Below are 19,349 nucleotides of genomic sequence, written 5' to 3'. Positions count from 1 at the left end.
TAGTTCATAATACCCACGCAGCACTAAGTGCACGTAAGAGCAGGAGTCATCCGTTTTAACAAACAGCGTATTGCACTGATACGAAATGGCCTGCCCATATAATTATTTAGGAATGGATAAATAAAAGATATTGTAAAAATAGTTTTTCATTTTTTTTCCCCCTCGATGGATTCTGGCACCCCCAGAAACAGCTGCTCGCGCCCCAAAGGAGATATAGGTAGGTAGGTGTGTGTGTATATATATATATATATATATATATATATATACACACACACACACACACACACACACACACACACATTATATATATATATATATATATATATATATATATATATATATATATATACACACACACACACACATATATATAAACATATATATACATATACATACATATCTACATATATACACACACAGCTATTTTGTATCAGTGCAATACGCTGCTTGTTAAAACGGTTGACTCCCGCTCTTACGTGCAATAACAAATCAAATCATTCAGTTGTCTTTGCTCATATGTCATTTTAGAGCTGGACGCCTGGCATCTTTTTTTGGCCACAGGTTCGTTTCTGTTTGCTGTGAGGTTCTGTGTTGTGGAGATTCTCAGGATGGATTGCAGGTGCTCATCAGTGAGGCGACTCCTGTGTGCTGTTTTGTTAGTCTTTATCACTGAGAAGAGCTTCTCACACAGATATGTGCTACCAAACATGCACAAGGTTCGAGCCGCATGTAGACGGACTTTTTGTTCTTCAAAGTCACCAAAGCGCCGTGCAAACTCAGTGCGCAGTGCGCTCAGTTTATCAGCAAAGTGCGATTTGGGAACACCGTAGTGACGACTTGGTTTAACATTACTTGGCAACAGGGAAAGTGGGGCAAGGTGCACTGGTGCATTTGTGTCTCCCATAAAAGCAGCTTCACTTGAAATCACTTTGTGATTGTGCACGGGTTAAAACGTCCGCTGAAGTGTCAGATTCTTATTTAATTATTCTGCTTTCTGTATCTTATGCATTGCATTGAGGTTACCCTGATGTTTTGTCTCATAGTGCCGTCTTAGATTAAATTCTGTAATTACAGCCACATTAGCTCCACAAATGAGACACACGGGTTCAGTAAACATATACTCAGCCTCCCATCGGTTTTTAAAGGCTCTATTTTCAGAATCAACTTTTCTCTTCAGCATCGTGTGAGCTAGCTTCGCAATAACTTGCAGCATCTTAAAGTAGACTTGATTAACGCGGTAACTGTTCGGCAAGGCAGCTGAAGCGCTGCATTATGGGATCTGTAGTTTATTGTGTTACCAGCGCTTCATATACCCAGGCTTTAATAACAATAATACAGTATATTAAATGATCTCGCGGGCCGGATATAATTACACGCCGGGCCGGATGTGGCCCGCGGCCCTTGAGTTTGACACATATGGACTAAATAGAACTTGAAAAGATATATTTTTTCAAATGTGATCGCAATTCAGATAGAGTTGACGCAAGACTACAGCCTGCATGCCTCAATGAGTCATCCTCCCTCGCTCTTACTTTTTACCGCTCATCTAATGAATACACTGAGTATGGCTTTACAAAAACAATCATTGATGGCTAATAAAGTATCCATTATCCGAGTATGTAGATCGGAATATATATATATATATATATATATATATATATATATATATATATATATATACACAGTATATACCCGCGTATTGCAGCGGAGAAGTAGTGTGTTAAAAAAGCTAGAAAAAGAAAAGGGAACATTTAAAAAATAACGTAACATGACTGTCAATATACAGTATTTGTTTTGTGAGTGTTACTGAGTGTTGCTGTCATCAAGGATTTGATTATCATTATTTCTTTCAATCAGGTTCGTATTTGTAGGATGTGTTGTGTTCAAGTTACATTCCTGTTTGTCAATCATTGTAAAGATGACAGGTTTCATTCATCGATTCATTTCTTACTGCATCAATAAACAGCTCGTCTTCTTCTTTATCTGAGACCTGACACACTGCATGCACGGGTTTTTTACACTGTCTTCCTTTATCGGGACATTGACTTTTTCCACCGTGTGCTTTGTTTCCACAGTAGCTGCATTTATGAATATGCTTGTATGTATCAGACGCTTCATATTTTTTGCTGCCTTTTCAATTGTGTAATTCGGTTTTTGTTCAGCTCTTTGGAACTGTTGCCTTTTATCTTTGCACTGCGTCAGTTCACGTGAGCCACTCGGTGTACTTGCATCGAAGGTTCCCAGCTGTGCTGGTGCCATCTCGTGCTATGTCCATGGCTGTATTTAATGTTACCTTAGTCCTGGCACTTAAAACTTTCTCTCGCAGTTTCGCTGAGTTTGTGTCAAACACCACCCTGACCATCTCATCTTCCTCTCCATAAGCACAGTCCTTCACCCGTGAATATTTACCCGTGGCAGTTTGCTATTGGATTGCCGCTGACGGACGGCCTTATATGGGCAGGCACTAAATTACAAACGCCAGCGGCAGCCTGTCTATGAACTTAATTTAAAGTTTAGGTTTACATCGTGCTTTGTTTCCGAAGTAGCATCATGAATATGGTTTTATATGTCACTCGCTCGCTTCTTATTGTTTCGCTGCCTTCTCAATTATATAATGCATGTTTTCTTCAGCACTTTTTTGAGGTCTTCCTGGTTTTCTATGTACTGCGTGATTACGGGAGGCGTGATGATATCACACGAAACTCCCCCCACAGCGTTGAAGCTCATCTCCATTACAGTAAATGGAGAAAAACTGCTTCCAGTTATGACCATTACGCGTAGAATTTCGATATAAAACCTGCCCAACTTTTGTAAGGAAGCTGTAAGGAATGAACCTGCCAAATTTCAGCCTTCCACCCACACGGGAAGTTGGAGAATTAGTGATGAGTCAGTGAGTGAGTGAGGGCTTTGCCTTTTATTAGTATATATATACACATATACACACATATATATACACACATATATATATATATACATATACATATATATATATATACATATACATATACATATATATACATATACATATATATATATATATATACATATACATATACACATATATATATATATACACATACACACACACACACCTAAAGGATTATTAGGAACACCTGTTCAATTTCTCATTAATGCAATTATCTGATCAACCAATCACATGGCAGTTGCTTCAATGCATTTAGGGGTGTGGTCCTGGTCAAGACAATCTCCTGAACTCCAAACTGAATGTCAGAATGGGAACGAAAGGTGATTTAAGCAATTTTGAGCGTGGCATGGTTGTTGGTGCCAGACGGGCCGGTCTGAGTATTTCACAATCTGCTCAGTTACTGGGATTTTCACGCACAACCATTTCTAGGGTTTACAAAGAATGGTGTGAAAAGGGAAAACATCCAGTATGCGGCAGTCCTGTGGGCTTAAAATGCCTTGTTGATGCTAGAGGTCAGAGGAGAATGGGCCGACTGATTCAAGCTGATAGAAGAGCAACTTTGACTGAAATAACCACTCGTTACAACCGAGGTATGCAGCAAAGCATTTGTGAAGCCACAACACGCACAACCTTAAGGCGGATGGGCTACAACAGCAGAAGACCCCACTGGGTACCACTCATCTCCACTACAAATAGGAAAAAAAAGCTACAATTTACACAAGCTCACCAAAATTGGGCAGTTGAAGACTGGAAAAATGTTGCCTGGTCTGATGAGTCTCGATTTCTGTTGAGACATTCAAATGGTAGAGTCAGAATTTGGCGTAAACAGAATGAGAACATGGATCCATCATGCCTTGTTACCACTGTGCAGTCTGGTGGTGGTGGTGTAATGGTGTGGGGGGTGTTTTCTTGGCACACTTTAGGCCCCTTAGTGCCAATTGGGCATCGTTTAAATGCCACAGGCTACCTGAGCATTGTTTCTGACCATGTCCATCCCTTCATGACCACCATGTCCCCATCCTCTGATGGCTACTTCCAGCAGGATAATGCACCATGTCACAAAGCTCGAATCATTTCAAATTGGTTTCTTGAACATGACAATGAGTTCACTGTACTAAAATGGCCCCCACAGTCACCAGATCTCAACCCAATAGAGCATCTTTGGGATGTGGTGGAACGGAGCTTCGTGCCCTGGATGTGCATCCCACAAATCTCCATCAACTGCAAGATGCTATCCTATCAATATGGGCCAACATTTCTAAAGAATGCTTTCAGCACCTTGTTGCATCAATGCCACGTAGAATTAAGGCAGTTCTGAAGACGAAAGGGGGTCAAACACCGTATTAGTATGGTGTTCCTAATAATCCTTTAGGGGTGTGTGTGTGTGTGTGTATTATATATATATATATATATATATATATATATATATATATATGACAGCAACATTCATAACAGTGACAAAACATTGACAATCATGTTACATTATTATTAAAATGTTTCCTTTTCTTTTTCATTACTTCTTTAACACACTACTTCTCTGCTGCGAATCGCAGCTATTTTGCTAGTTATTTATAAAATACAGCAGCTATTTTCATACTGCTTACCATTTTAGTGTGCTTTCCAAAGCAACCACCTAGACAACATACAGTAAGTGGTATGCATTAGCAATATGGAATGTTAGCAGGAATTAAAATTGACAAGGCTTCTTAAGTCAGAATTAAATACTGAGACTCTAGATACAAACATTCTGGCACTGAATCAAAGTAAAAATCAATGGACGCAGAAAAAGAGGAGAGAAAATAAAAACATAAAAACAACCACAACAACAACAACAAAAATGTAAAACACACATATCTCCACCGTGGATATAGAAAGAAAACACAATAAATAATTTCAACAATAAATATTAATAATAAGAATATAGGCAGCATCTTAAAACAAAGTTGGATACAGGATTTTTTACCTAGATATTTCAATAGTGAATGCAGCGCGGCCATTGATACGAAAACGTACATTTTTCCCATTAACAGATAGCCAGAATATGAACCAAATTATGAAAAATGTCATTAAGTGCCATCATATTGTGAGAGAATCTTTGTTTATTTGTCTGTTTTTGGATTTGGTTGCATAAAATATTCAACCAGCATTATTAAAAACAACATCAGATAGGACAACATTGTTATGAAAAAATATTTTGTGATACTGTAGATTTATTTGCTTGCTTGCCATTTTATATTAGTTCATTGGAAGCATCCTGACCTATCCCTACATAAGGCATTATTTTCCCATAAAGTTATTTCATTTCAATTGTTAGGGAAAATCATTATTGTCTCTATACAGTACAGTCGTAAGGTTTTTTAGGATTTACAATAAAAAATTGGACCTCTGTTAACCTTCTTGATATCTCAATATAGACGAGGAGCTAATTCATATTGGTTGTCTAATGACAAAGATTTGATTGATATGAAACATAACTATGGGATTTGGTATTGATTGTGTCCTTGATCTGTCTTGTTAACTGTAACTTGCAAAATAAAGTAACAAAAAAAAATCCCTAAAAAGTGTTTACCTATAAGCAGTTTTTTGCTAATTTTTATAATTTCAGGAGAATGTGTATTTAGCATTCCTGATTGTATCAGACACCACGGGCCATTAAACAGCGTGAGACCACAACATGAACTGCAAAATGGATGGAGAAATCATTTGGCAGCCAAGTGTTTTCCCTGCCGTCAAAGTGTCTGCTTTGCAACAAAAAGGCATGATTTGCTGACTGTGTACAATTATAAGCAACTTTGTAATAATGGAGGCCAAACCAAATTAGCTTTTCATGCATTCTGACACCGGGCATACTATTTGTGCCAATCTTAATAAAAATCTAGTGCTTTCAAGTAAATAAATATGGTAACATTTTCAGAACACCTTAATCTAATTCATGGTCACTTGAGGCAAGAGCCGAACTTAGCAGCACTAAATAGGAACAGTTCCTGGGCAGGGCCCAAGTCTACTGCAAGACACACTCACATTTGGGTGAATTTTGAATTGATCATTTATTGAACCACCACTTCCTTGGTAATGTGGGCAGTAATCTGCAGTTCACAACTTCAAAAACAATATGATAAACAAAAATTGCTCCAAAAACTAATTCTGTCGAATAAATAGAGTAAAAATAAACACATGCAGTAAGAGGGATGACATAGTGATTAGTGATGCTACTGCTTCATGGCCCTAGAATTCTTCTTGGCCTTTGTTGGTGTGAATATTGCGCATTTTTCCTACCTAATTCTCTGTATACGTTTTCTATAGATACTGATAACCATGCCCTGTGATGGATCGACACTAGTTTCAGCAGAAAAAAAGTATCTAGATTTTAAAAAATACCTAGATGTAAAAGAATAATTATAATGTACCTTTCCTTTGGATTTTATTAATTTCCAGAAATGGTAGATGTCTCTGAGCAATTGTTTCCTTATACTGTAGAGTGGCAGGGTGTGATCTGAGGAGTAAAACCAAGAAATATGATGAGATGAAATCAGCCTTACATATGTAACACACTCCAGAGGGAGAAACTCTTCACATTCATTTCCCTAGGAATGTCATTAAGGTGAGTTCTCTGGATCAGGAGTTCTCAAACTCGGTCCTGGGGGACCCCTGTGGCCGCAGGTTTTTGTTCCAACCAGATTCCTAATCAGGGAGAACACCTGATCTCATTTAATTAACAGGTATTATTTATTTATCTTTTATTCTACATTCAGAAAAGCACAGCAGCAGGATTTTTACATTCATAAGAATCTTAAATATGTCTGTTTTTGCTATGGATTTAAATGCTTAACTCTCTTATATTTCACCCTTTCTTTGGGCAGTTTGCTCCCTTCATTGAATCTTTTTTTTTTATTATTAATTTTATTACAATCAATACATAGCAATCAAGTTTACAAAAAAAAAGAATTATGTTAAGAACAGATCGATCCCCACCCCTGAGAGAGAGAGCAAGCCAAACGGTGTAAAATTTAAGGCTTGTAAAAATACCTAAATTAATAAATTCTCTGTGCTTTATAAACTTATTTTAAAATATTACTGATTAGATCCTGCCATGTTTTGAAAAAAGTCTGTATGGATCCTCTAACTGAGTATTTGATTTTTTCCAATTTCAAATAATATAACACATCGGTTTCCCACTGACTTAAAAGAGGAGAGTTTGGGTCCTTCCAGTTTAGCAGAATAAGTCTGCGTGCCAACAGTGTAGTGAATGCAATCACAATTTGTCTTTCTCCACTTTAAGCCCCTCTGGAAGAACCCCAAACACAGCTGTTAATGGGTTAGGAGGGATTGTGAGTCCAAGGCTGTCTGAAAGGTAATTAAAAATTTTTGTCCAGAATAATGTTAATTTGGAGCAGGCCCAGAACGTGTGACCTAGTGAGGCTGGAGCTAATTTGCAGCGTTTGCAGGTTGGATCATGTCCTGGAAACATTTTGGAGAGTTTTAGTCGAGACAGATGTGCTCGATATATAATTTTGAGTTGTATAATTGTATGCTTTGCACATATGGAGCTTGAGTGAATTCTCTGCATTGCTACTTTCCACTCCTTTTCTGATATATTAATTGAGAGATCTTTTTCCCAGTGTCCTCTTGGATCTTTGAAAGGGAGGGATTGTAAAAGGATTTTATATATTGTAGAGATGGAGTCTAACTCCTTAAAATTGAGCAATATTTTTTCCAGCGTGGATGAGGGTGCAAGAATCTTAATAATGACAATTAAAAACTAGCAGAGCAGAAACCCAAGCAAACAACACTCAATCGTGAAAGGCTGCAACTACTGTAGCGTCAGCCCCACAAAGTAGGGGATTAAATAACGGATTAATTAAACAATTAGAACACCTAGAAAAGTAGAATGACAATCAAGATGAAAATACTGTTAAAAGGAAAAAAATACATATAACTGTACATTTTTAATACTTTTTTTTTTTTAACCAAACTTAGTTTTCTAATTTGTATATTGTTCCCAAAACAGGGAATCTGGGAAACAACAATTCACTTAATTAGCCCAGGAGTCCAATTAAAAACAGAGGCTGGTTGGAACGAAAACCTGCAGCCAAAGGGATCCCCCAGGACCGAGTTTGAGAACCCCTGCTCTAGAGGACTGTAAGATGCAGAAAGTAAATGTTTTTACCCATTTGCTTTAGTTTTCAAAAAGTGAGAAAGTTTTTTTTGTTTCCTGCAACTCCAATAAAAAGAGCATCATTTTTAGTTTATTGCAGACTGACTTGTTGCATCACTGGATTAAAAAACAAAAACAGTAAAAACAACAAATGATATTAATGCATCCATAAAGAAAATGTAAACACTGTGACTGGGGAACTGCTCTACTTGTGACAACTAGATGAGGCTGTGTGATACATGCTGCTGAAAAAAGACATGGGTCTTATTGCATGGCTTTCTGGTGGAACAGGATGAATGCTCCCTCATGGCTTGCAACCACAGCTATATTTCATTCTAACTGAGCTCTCAAAAGGGAAATTAAATTTTACATTATGATATATTATTATACACACAGCAACCAGTGGCCAACGCAAAGGCAATAATTGAATAACATGTCTATCGTGTGTGTATTTTATTAAGAAGAAAATTAAACCTTTTTAAACTGAGGGAAAATATACCAATAATTATTTGTTAAGGATCTCTTTGTAAACCACATTGTGAGTTCGGCCCCCCGGTTGTAATATGACCAAACTGTGCGCTGAGCTTACTCTTGAGCATGCAACATACAGTTGGTCATGTGAACAGTAATCTTGTTTCAAATCTCACAGCTTGGATTGCTGCTGTCATAATCAGTTTGAGTTTCATGGTTTGTTTCAATTACGACAGTATTTGTAGGACTTGTGTTGAAGAGACATTAGGCATCTGTCAAGCGTTGTAAGTATACAACCGGTTTCATCGATAACTTCACATCCACCTTTTGAGAGTTTAAACATTCATAAACATCAAAGTGTCCACTACTGAAATCCTCACCTGTCAATCTAAGATGTTTAAGAGGCATTGGCAGTTGTCGAAAGGTGTAAAATATTTGGCCATTTTGGTACACTTGAAAGCGACAACCGAACAATTCAGCGGCAGCCATCAACTCACATGCAGAACCATAGGTGAAGGGCTTAAGCATTTCACTCTTCTAGTGCTCCTGTGTAGTATAATTATCTCCTGTACCGTCATCAGTCCACACCTTGAACCTGTCCCAGTCATTCAATACATAAGACACAATATTCCTCTGGATATCAAGATTGAGCCTGATATGGCCGTGCAATATGTAACAAAGAGAATGGAAAAGGTTGGTGGTATCTCCGGGCATGGAAACCACTTGGTAAGTGACAGTTCTTTAATCGATGGTGATCACCTCGATAGACATGTTAATGGGGGTACGGTTGGAATGATAAAGGAAATGGGTACCTGAACAATGTAAAGTAAGTCTAAAATACCTACACAATAACTATAATCGTAATAAATGAACAATAAAACAGCGGAGAAGCCGTGGATTAAATTAAAAGGCTGTAGTTATCAGCAGGGAGACGTGAATCCCGTGGCGAAGCAAGGAAGGGAATGTAGAGACTGGAGCGACGGACGGCCTTATATAGGCAGGCAGCCAACAACGGGAGGTATTGGAATGGGGGACCCAACGCCTCACACGGTGACCGAGCTGCAGGCTATGGACGTATATATGTACATAAGTAGGATTCAGTTAGTGTTGGGAACCCACGTACCAAATTTCTTGAAGAAGATGGGCCCATAAGTAACAAAGACCGTTGAAAAGTTCAATATGGCAGCCGACAGTAGCATCATACCACCGAAATAAGTACGTACATTGGTTTTGGTTAGTGCAGGGAAGCCGCCTACCAAATTTCGTGAAGATGGGGGCATGAATAAGAAAGTTCAACATGGCGGACGTTGTCAACCGTTATGACCATTACGCGTAGAATTTCGAAATTAAACCTGCCCAACTTTTGTAAGTAAGCTTTAAGGAATGAGCCTGCCAAATTTCAGCCTTCTACCTACACGGGAAGTTGGAGAATTATTAGTACATATATATATCTATCAATAAAAAAGAGACAAATATAAAGCAGGAATATGATCAAGTGAGACAAGTGTGTAGAGAATTCTCAAAAGATGCTGTGGGGAATGTCCAGATTAAGAAGTCTTAGGGCCTGAGAATAGTAACTCCTCTTGAGCCTCTCTGTTTTGGCCGTAAAACTGAAGAAAATTTTGCTTGATTTCAGCAGGCAGAACAGTCCTTGGGGATTTTGGCTTCTCTGGCCTTACACTCCTTGGTTTAAATGACTTACAGGGAGGGGAGAGCAGACCGTATGGCACTCTGCTCTGCTGCTCGCACAATCCTTTGCAGAGCTTTGCAATCTTAGATAAAGTAGTTGCCAAACTAGGATTTTATGTTCAGCTTTCTACAGCAACTGTATAGAAAGTTTAACCCAAAATTTCTGCAGGTGCCTCAGATGGCATAGTCAATTTCAGATCTTTTTGACCTAAACTTGGATATACAGAGTCTCACATTTTGACTTTCATGAACAAGTTATTAGCCCTAAGATGTGATAGGACTTCTATCACATGGGCTATATGTGAATCCATATCTTTAAAAAAGTGTCCTTATATTATAAAAAAACAAATTTGATAAATACCATACAACCTGCATTTGGATTTATAATAAAAAAAAAAAAACTAAGGGGAAGGGGATAATTATAATAATAATTACTGGTAAAACTTCACACAGCTCCGAAACGGCAGACAAGATTCCTTTCTGCTCTCCGCGAGAGTACCTCTGCTGCAGCCGTCCCTAGGAATGGTGCTTGCATTATGAAGTGCATGGTGGAAAACTCTTGGGAGCCTCATCCCGGGAGTCAAAACCTTCAGACAGCCAATGGGGTCAGGCCTGTTGGGGATCGTAACTGGTGTGGTGCAGAGGCATCGCCCATTGAACAGCAGCACTCTGGTCCAAATTTGTGAAGGCCCATTAGGGTATGCACATGGAATGTCTTGTCTCTCTGGCGTGATATCTTCCTCTGCTGTCTGAGGAGCTTCATAAACTCTGCATTTCCGTCTAGTACCCGCACTCTTTTACTACAAAGCCACACTGTTGTAACAAATGCAGAATGTGGCTTCGCATTGTCCTGCTTAAATAAGCAGGGACGCCCCTGAAAAAGACGTTGCTTGGATGGCAGCATATGTTGCTCCAAAACTTGTATGTACCTTTCAGCATTAATGGTGCCTTCACAGATATGCAAGTTACCCACTAGCACCCCCATACCATCACAGATGCTGGCTTTTGAACTTTGCACTGATAGCAATCCGGATGGTCCTTTTCCTCTTTGGCCCAGAGGACATGACGTCCATGATTTCCAAAAACAATTTGAAATGTGGACTCGTCAGACCACAGCACACTTTTTTTTGCGTCAGTCCATCTCAGATGAGCTCTGGCCCAGAGAAGCCGGCGGCGTTTCTGGGTGTTGTTGATATATGGCTTTCGCTGTGCATGGCAGAGTTATAACTTGCACTTGTAGATGTAGCGACGAACTGTGTTAACTGACAATGATTTTCTGAAGTATTCCTGAGCCCACATGGTAATATCCTTTACAGAATGATGTCAGTTTTTAATGCAGTGCCGCCTGAGGGATCAAAGGTCATGGGCATCCAGTGCTGGCATTCGGCCTTGCCGCTTACGTGCAGAGATTTCTCCAGATTCTCTGAATCTTTTGATGATATTATGGACAGTAGATGATGAAATCCCTAGATTCCTTGCAATTGTACGTTGAGAAACGTTGTTCCTAAACAGCTGGACTATTTGCCCATGCAGTTGTTCACAAAGTGGTGAACCTCACCCCATCCTTGCTTGTGAACGACTGAGCCTTTTGGGGATGCTCCTTTATACCCAGCCATGACAAACACCTGTTTTCAATTAACCTGTTCACCTGTGGAATGTTCAAAACACTTTCCCAGTCTTTTGCTGCCCCTGTCCCAGCTTTTTTGGAAGACAAAACTGATGGAAGGAAGTCCAATGAACTAGCAACACCAGGGGCCTCATGTATAAACTGTGTGTACGCACAGAAATGCTGCATTAGAACGCTACCATGTTCAAATTGCGATGTATAAAACCGGAACTTGGCGTAAAGCCACGCACATTTCCACGGTACCTCATACCTTATCGTACGCAAGTTCTGCGCTCGGTTTTGCAGACTGGCCCCACCCAGCATCAAAGGAGTGCTACTGTTCCTGTGTGGTTATCCTTTGATCAACATCCCTGACGTGGCTTTATAAATACACTGAAATTAACCGCATATTGTTTATTAGTTTAATGCATCGAATGGTAATTAACCAGTAAAAATATAATGGTCCACGGAATGGTCAAACTATTCTAAATACCATAGCTGGCCATCCTACTCTTGTTACTCACTGGACCTTCTTCTTTCAGCTGCTCCTGTTAGGGGTTGCCACATCGGATTACCTTATTCTATATTACTCTCACTGCACCTTTTATATCACTGTATGTGAGTGTGAATCATAGCAGCTGATCAGAAAGAGAATTATCAGTATACAGCATCAAGCACACGCTGCCTCAGCCAGTCGCTATTTGAACCGGTCTCATCCGACCAACACTTCAGAGCCTTTCCCGTTTGGATCTCGCAGCTTTGTACTTATAAGTACAATTACCTCACTGTAAACTTGCGATACAGTTATAATATTGCACAACCTGAGCCACTTTATAAAGCGTGTATTTACATATGATGACGATATCATTTTAAGATGAAATGCAGCAAAATATGTTTATTATACAGATAAAACTTTAACTTCATTTAAATAATCTATTTTTTTAATAAACAAACATGTGAGGATACAGTGTCGCAGCGCTATAGCGAGCCGCTGGCACTCTGTTTACGGATTGTTCCTGCCTCACGTTGTATTCTTTCAGGGGCTGACACAACACAGGAAGGAAGGAAGGAAGGAAGGAAGGATGGATGGATGGATGGAATAATTAAACATTATGAAGATATTTCAATGTTCCTTAAAAAGTTTTGAAGAATCGGTGTTCTAAGCTTACAGATGGCTTAATGTCCATTACAGAGCTGATTGTGTGGCGATTGGGTATTTGTTGGAAGAAAAGAACGGACAGGAATTGGGGGTTAGTATGTTTGAAAGAGACAGTACTGCTACAATAAAGTATTTCACTGAAGGTCGTGCATGGCGCAGCAAGCATCTTGCGTCGAGACATGAACAATCACTGCGCCACTGTGTTCCCATGTTTAATAACATGCTTTAACTCCTATCAGCATGAAAATGATATCATGTATACTTCTAAGTATTTTAATTATTCAGAGAGCTGTAATATCATGAATGTAATGGATTCTGTGTCCAGACGGACGAAGAGAAAGCCCGTTTAAGAAGCAAGTAGTGATTCACACACATAGAGCACATAGAAGATCAAAAACAAAACAAAAGCATTTAACGTGCTGCTTTAGTTATGATGGGATTTGAGAAACTAGTAAATTAAACGATTTTAAGATGAAGTTTATGATGTTCTACTTTAATGACAAAATAAACTACGTGATTAAAGTGGAAATGTCGAGATTGAAGTTGACATTTCGTGCTTTTTCCCCCACTGTGTGCCTTTTTTTTCTCTGTACCCTAATAAGCTTTCATATGACACTCAGCCGGTGGGCTACAACTAGCCTTTTCATGGCGACTTTGATATCTGACAACTTCTTTTTCTATTTCGGGCACTGTGTGACTTTGTCAACTTGAGCTTTCGAGTTTCTCCAACACTCTATGTCACTCAATCAACTTTCCTTTTGTTGTTTATACCACTGTTTAAAACAACAAATAGTACGTTTTTCCTTTGCCTCCACTTGGTATTCGTGGAAATTCTTATATTTTCCCATGTACTTTTAACAGAAGGCTGAGCTTAAGGGCTATTTATATTGATTTGCATATTCAAAGAGGTATAATTCTGGGAGGAGTTGGGGCGGGACAGCAAGTGCGTGCATGAGCGTTACTTTTCATGATGACCGGGATTTATGTAACGGAAGAACGTGGAAGTTGGCGAATACACAGATTCCTGCATCTGGAATTTTTTGTGTGTAAGCACATTTCGGCTTTTCTGCTTACGTCATTTTATAGTGCGAATTCTATGCACGGCGTTATGCATGAGGTCCCTAAAGAGAACTGGCAAAGCATCACTAGGGTGGAAACCTAGCACCTGGAGATGGCCATGAGTTCCAGACTTCAGGAAGTCACTGACTGTAAAGGGTTTTCAACCAAACAGTGAAAATGATCATTATATTTATGATTATGTTAGATTATGTCCAAATAGTTTTGAGCCCCTGAAAATAGGGGAACCATGTAAAAAAAGTTTGTCTATTCTAAACAGCTCATACAATATTTTTGTTAAACTCATTAAATTAAAGCTGAAAGTCTATACTTCAATCACATCTTGATCGCTTTGTGCCAGATCCTTTGATATTGTTTAGAGAACAAAAATATTTATGGACCTGGCTCTCCAAGAATTGACTGTGGGCCAGGTTCATTCGGTATATAATAGGCAGTGGACATCCCTCCTTCATTGCTATACTGTTTAAAACACAGCAGGCTAATATTTTTCACACATTTTCAGATGAATATAAAAGAGTGTCTCCATTTGTATCCAAGCCCAGCCATCGTGCCTTTAAAATTACATTTGTGCGCTCGATCGTGTGCATTAAGTCCATTCCTGTGGCTTCTGTAGGTTGTTAGAGGTGTCATAAGGCATGTCTTTTAATTGGTAACCCCAGTTCCTTAAGGATATAAAACAGTTAACCTGTTTATACCTCTTTAACATTTACAATTTAATCTATAAGAGAATCTTTTACTGAGAACCCAGCCATCTTGCCCAGCTCCTTGTTCCAGATGTCCTCCAAAGGAACTGTGCTACAGAACGAAGCTTGTCAAGTATACTGCCAGGCCATTGGGCATCACATAAGCTGCACATTGATAAAATGGAAGTGCTTTCTATTCATAGATGCAAATGCATAACTGGATGGAGCTTTGATGCATAAATGCATGTAATAGTCTATTGCACCAATGACCCTGGGTAGGATGGCCAGCTCGGAAAACTCTCGACTAACTTCCACTTGCCATTCCCCATTATAGGAGGACTGGATAATATTCCCTATTAGTGTTAATATGCCGGTAAGTACTCCAGATAGTATGCAGCTCATAGGTGGCTGAGAAATCCCAGACCAGTATGCAATCTCCCGCTGAAATGCCCATGTAGCCAAAATGCTAAGTGTTGACAGGACTTCCAGATGTACAGGTATGGTACGGCTTCTTGTTGTTGCCCTTTTCAAAATAGGATGAATAATAGTACATAAATGCACCAGAATGAGTCTGGGTAGTCTAAAACAACTAATCAACTATTCATCAATCTCTGCCAGCACATCAGCATGATTCTGGTATTTGCACTCCCTCTTTAGTGCGCCGTGCGCCAAATCATGCAATACTGCGAGATCAGCCATTGTTATGTTCAATCAAATCAGGTTCAAATCAATGTCCTTTTATAGGAAAATACACTCAATTAGGTATAGACCTTTGTGATGTGTTTACTGAGAAACAAAACAACTGTATTGTTGAATGATCAGACCAGTAGCTAATTTGACAAAGATTTCACGGAAAGGATGCGATATATTGCATATTTATACAATATTTATTTTATTCATTTAAAATGTGTTTTGTGCAAATGGCATTCATGTATCATGCTTTTATTATTTACACACATACACACACATACAACGCCTGGTTTTTACAAACAGACTGTCCTTACTAAAACATTGAGAAAGGATTTTGCCTCTACGAATAAATTCGTTCTGCTCACGTTCCATGAATGAGACTCACTGTCAGTGGGGTACACACAAAGTCAATGCAATTTCTACGCATCGTTTTTATTTTTTCAAAAATATGCAATTCAGATCTGTTTTGTCGGTTTATGCTTGCCTCATTCATTCCCCAGCAGACCAGGCATGCATTTGGAGAGGAGTTTCCAGAATGTGGTGGACTGGGGCTCAAATGAAGCAAGGTCAGCCTTCAGTGGGCAACTCTGAATTAGAGAAAAGCAGCACAAAAAGAAAAAAAAAAAAAATGGATCTCTTCTCTCCAGTACAAAACTCACTGATTCGACTGAAAAATGTTAAAGGCCACTAATTATTGTAATTAAAAAGTAACTGTTCTGACAGGCTTTCGAGTCTTTCTGAGCAAAAACACAATTTTGTACATTTGTACTAATTTTTGCAAGACACCTTACAAAGGTGGAATACTTAATACTTAAGGAATACCTAAAGATGTAATACTAAAATGATTTATTGCTTGGGTGGTTTAACTGAAAAGAGAACATTCTCTAATCTGATCACAACTTGAAATTTGGCACAGGATTGTGGGTGTCCCACACAAGTAATTCCCACAAATCCTAAATGTTAATCCGCAACTTTCCCACACTTATTTATTTGGTATACAATCTTTCTTGGTGGTGCAAGAATATTCAATGTCTCTTTAAAATGACTGCTTTATAATTGTGTCCAATTTATTAATTATGAATGAATTTTTTTTTTTTATTGTATACATTTTTTTAAGATGACATCCATACGATGTTATCTTACCTGTGGCTGCTGTTCAGATGAGTCAAGGACTGGGTGTGCAATATCCTTTGTTAAGCTTTAGAAGAAACATGATTTTTTTTTTTTTTTTTATAATTGAAGGCTAAAAACAGGTTGAAGTATATTCTTGTTCTAAAATCAAAAACAAAAATTTCAGAAACTGACTTGGATTGTTTTGTGAATTTGTATAGGGATTCGTTTTTTTATTTGATGAGCTGACTGCTGCCAATTGGTGGCTTTATTGAGGAGCGTAATTGTCATTTTTTAAAAATGTTTAAGATGTGCTGGCTGCTTTAAACCTAAAGTTGAAAAGTATAATTAAGTGACACATGCAAACAAATCTGGGACAATGCTCAAGGTCAGTTTAAGAAGATCGGCGGTAGATATGCCCACAGTTAAGGCAGCCCACTTAACTCTAAAAAATGAACAGGTCAGCAGAAAAATAAGGACTTTGTTGGACGCCTTTCCCATCGCAAACTCAATTCACCATTATTTTGTTTTATGAGCTCTTAAGAGTTCACTGTAATCTCAAAGAAAAGGTGTTATGTTAACCTGAAAACTAGTAATAGTCAGTCAGTCATTCTCAAACCTGCTTGCTCCAATTCAGAGGTGCAGACAACAAGCGCCTATCCTGGCAGCACGGAGCACAATGTAGGAAAGAGACATTGACAAGGTATCAGTTTATCACACGGCCCACACCCACACTTCCACTGGGACAACTGGAGTACCCAAAACAGCAGCACTGAGATATGTGGAGAACATGCAAACTCAATGCAGACAAGCAGGTGCTGGATTTTAAGATATGTTGAGTCTGTAAAGTGGCATTGCTAATCGATGGACACTTCTGTGTGCACTAAGCTATACATTTGTTAACTACATTTCAACTAAATATTTTAAATTCCTTAAATTAACCACATTCACACTTATAGCGTCATAACCAATCAACTGTTTTAAAAACTACAGAAAATTATAGACTGACAGGAAAAAAAGAATGCTATGGAAGAAGTTAGTTCTTAGCATATTTTATTTTACAGTCTGTAGATTGTTTGGTATTACTCAACTGATGCAATTTTTCCATTGCAAGTTTGGGTTTTTGGCTAAATATGAGTAGAACTCTCTACATGCAGAATTAAAAGGCCCGCTCACAGACATACCAACATAATACCAATTTGGAATCACTAATTCACTTAAACTTGTATTTAAAATTACTATTGTGAGACAATGAATAGTTTTCTTTACATTACTAAAATGCATTTTATTTCTCAATGTCACCCCCTATGGAAATGTATCTGTACTGACAGCATTTTACAGGCAGTATTCTTTTTGCCATGGGATAAAATGCTCTTGGTCAGCAGAACCCCATGCTATTTTACGCATAAATTGTGAACAACAGCAATCCTTAAAGCACAAGTAGCAACAGTGAAGATTAAGCCCTGTGCCAATAAGACATAACCTAACATTCTGAAACGGCTTAGTCTATTTTAGGGTCACAGGAGGCCCAGAACTGTCTAGGCAGCATTGGGCGTAACAATAACACATTTTATTTAATAAAAAGGCGCCTTTCTAAGCACTCAATGATACTGAACAAACAATAAATAAAAAGCACATTATAAACAGAACTTAAAGTACCAGAAAATACATAAAATATAAAAAGTTAAAACCAAACAAAGCCATTGTAATCACTGAGAAAAAGCCATTTTGAACAGATGGGTTTTAAGTTTACATTTGAAAGTTGAGAATGATTCAGTATTTCTGAGCTTATTAGGTAATGAGTTCCAGAGCTTGGGAGCAGAACGGCCAAATGTTCTGCGCCCAATGGTGGTTAGATAACTGAGAGGGATGGTCAGGTGGATGGAGAAGGAGGATCTAAGGTTATGGGAGGGAATGTCAACATGAAGAATGTCGGACAGATATGGAGGGGCGAGGTGATAAATGGCCTTAATTGTTAACAGAAGGATTTTAAACGGTGACTAGACGGGGTTTGAGTAATGATGCGGGCAGCAGAATTCTGGACCAGCTGAAGCTTATAGAGAGATTTATTAGAGATACCAAAGAGGAGCGAATTGCAATAGTCCAGACAAAAAGTAACAAGACTGTGAACAAGGATGGCAGTGGTATGGGGAGTGAGGGAGGGACGGATGTGATTAATATTACGTAGGTGGAAGTAAGCAAACCGGGTGATGTTACTAATGCGAGATGGGAAAGATCGAGTACTATCAAGGATGACACCCAGACTCTTGATCTGCGGTGAAGGAGAAACAAAGGAGGTATCAATAACAAGTGAAAGATTATTATTTTGGATAATGTTGATTTTGTACCAATAAGGAGAACCTCAGCTTTGTCACCGTTTAGTTTAAGAAAATTTGAAGAAAACCAGGATTTAATTTCAGCAATGCAATCAATAAGCAAAGGCGGTGAAAAAAGAAGTGGTGGGTTTTTCAGCAAGGTAGAGCAGAGGGTCATCAGCATAATAGTGAAAATGAATCCTCTATTTATGACAGATATTGCCAAGGGAAATAAGGTAAATAATAAACAGAAGAGGCCCCAGGACAGAGCACCTGAAATAACAGGGGTGGGTTGGGATGCGAACGTTTTAAGCTGAATGAACTGAGTGCGGCCTGAGAGGTTGGATCTGAACCAATCTAGTGGAGTGTTGGGTAATGCCAATCGAAGATAATCTATTAAGGAGAGTGGTACGACAAATAGTATCAAAGGCCGCACTCAGGTCAAGAAGAATGAGAATAGTAAGTAGC

General features: G+C 38.7%; 1 long non-coding RNA gene across 2 annotated transcripts in view; it reads right to left on the bottom strand.

Moving 5' to 3' along the window:
• The window catches only part of LOC120539583, an 87,220-nt gene that overhangs the window by 39,326 nt on the left and 28,545 nt on the right, over positions 1-19,349 (bottom strand). For both annotated transcript variants that reach the window (XR_005635630.1, XR_005635631.1), the window contains exon 2: positions 6,334-6,419. This is a non-coding gene — a long non-coding RNA (uncharacterized LOC120539583). The remainder of the gene's footprint in view (positions 1-6,333; positions 6,420-19,349) is intronic.

Source organism: Polypterus senegalus, chromosome 11, assembly GCF_016835505.1.
Source record: "Polypterus senegalus isolate Bchr_013 chromosome 11, ASM1683550v1, whole genome shotgun sequence".
Lineage (NCBI taxonomy): Eukaryota > Metazoa > Chordata > Cladistia > Polypteriformes > Polypteridae > Polypterus > Polypterus senegalus.
The sequence above is the reverse complement of the archived record's forward strand: the minus strand, read 5'-3'. Positions and strand labels throughout refer to the sequence as shown.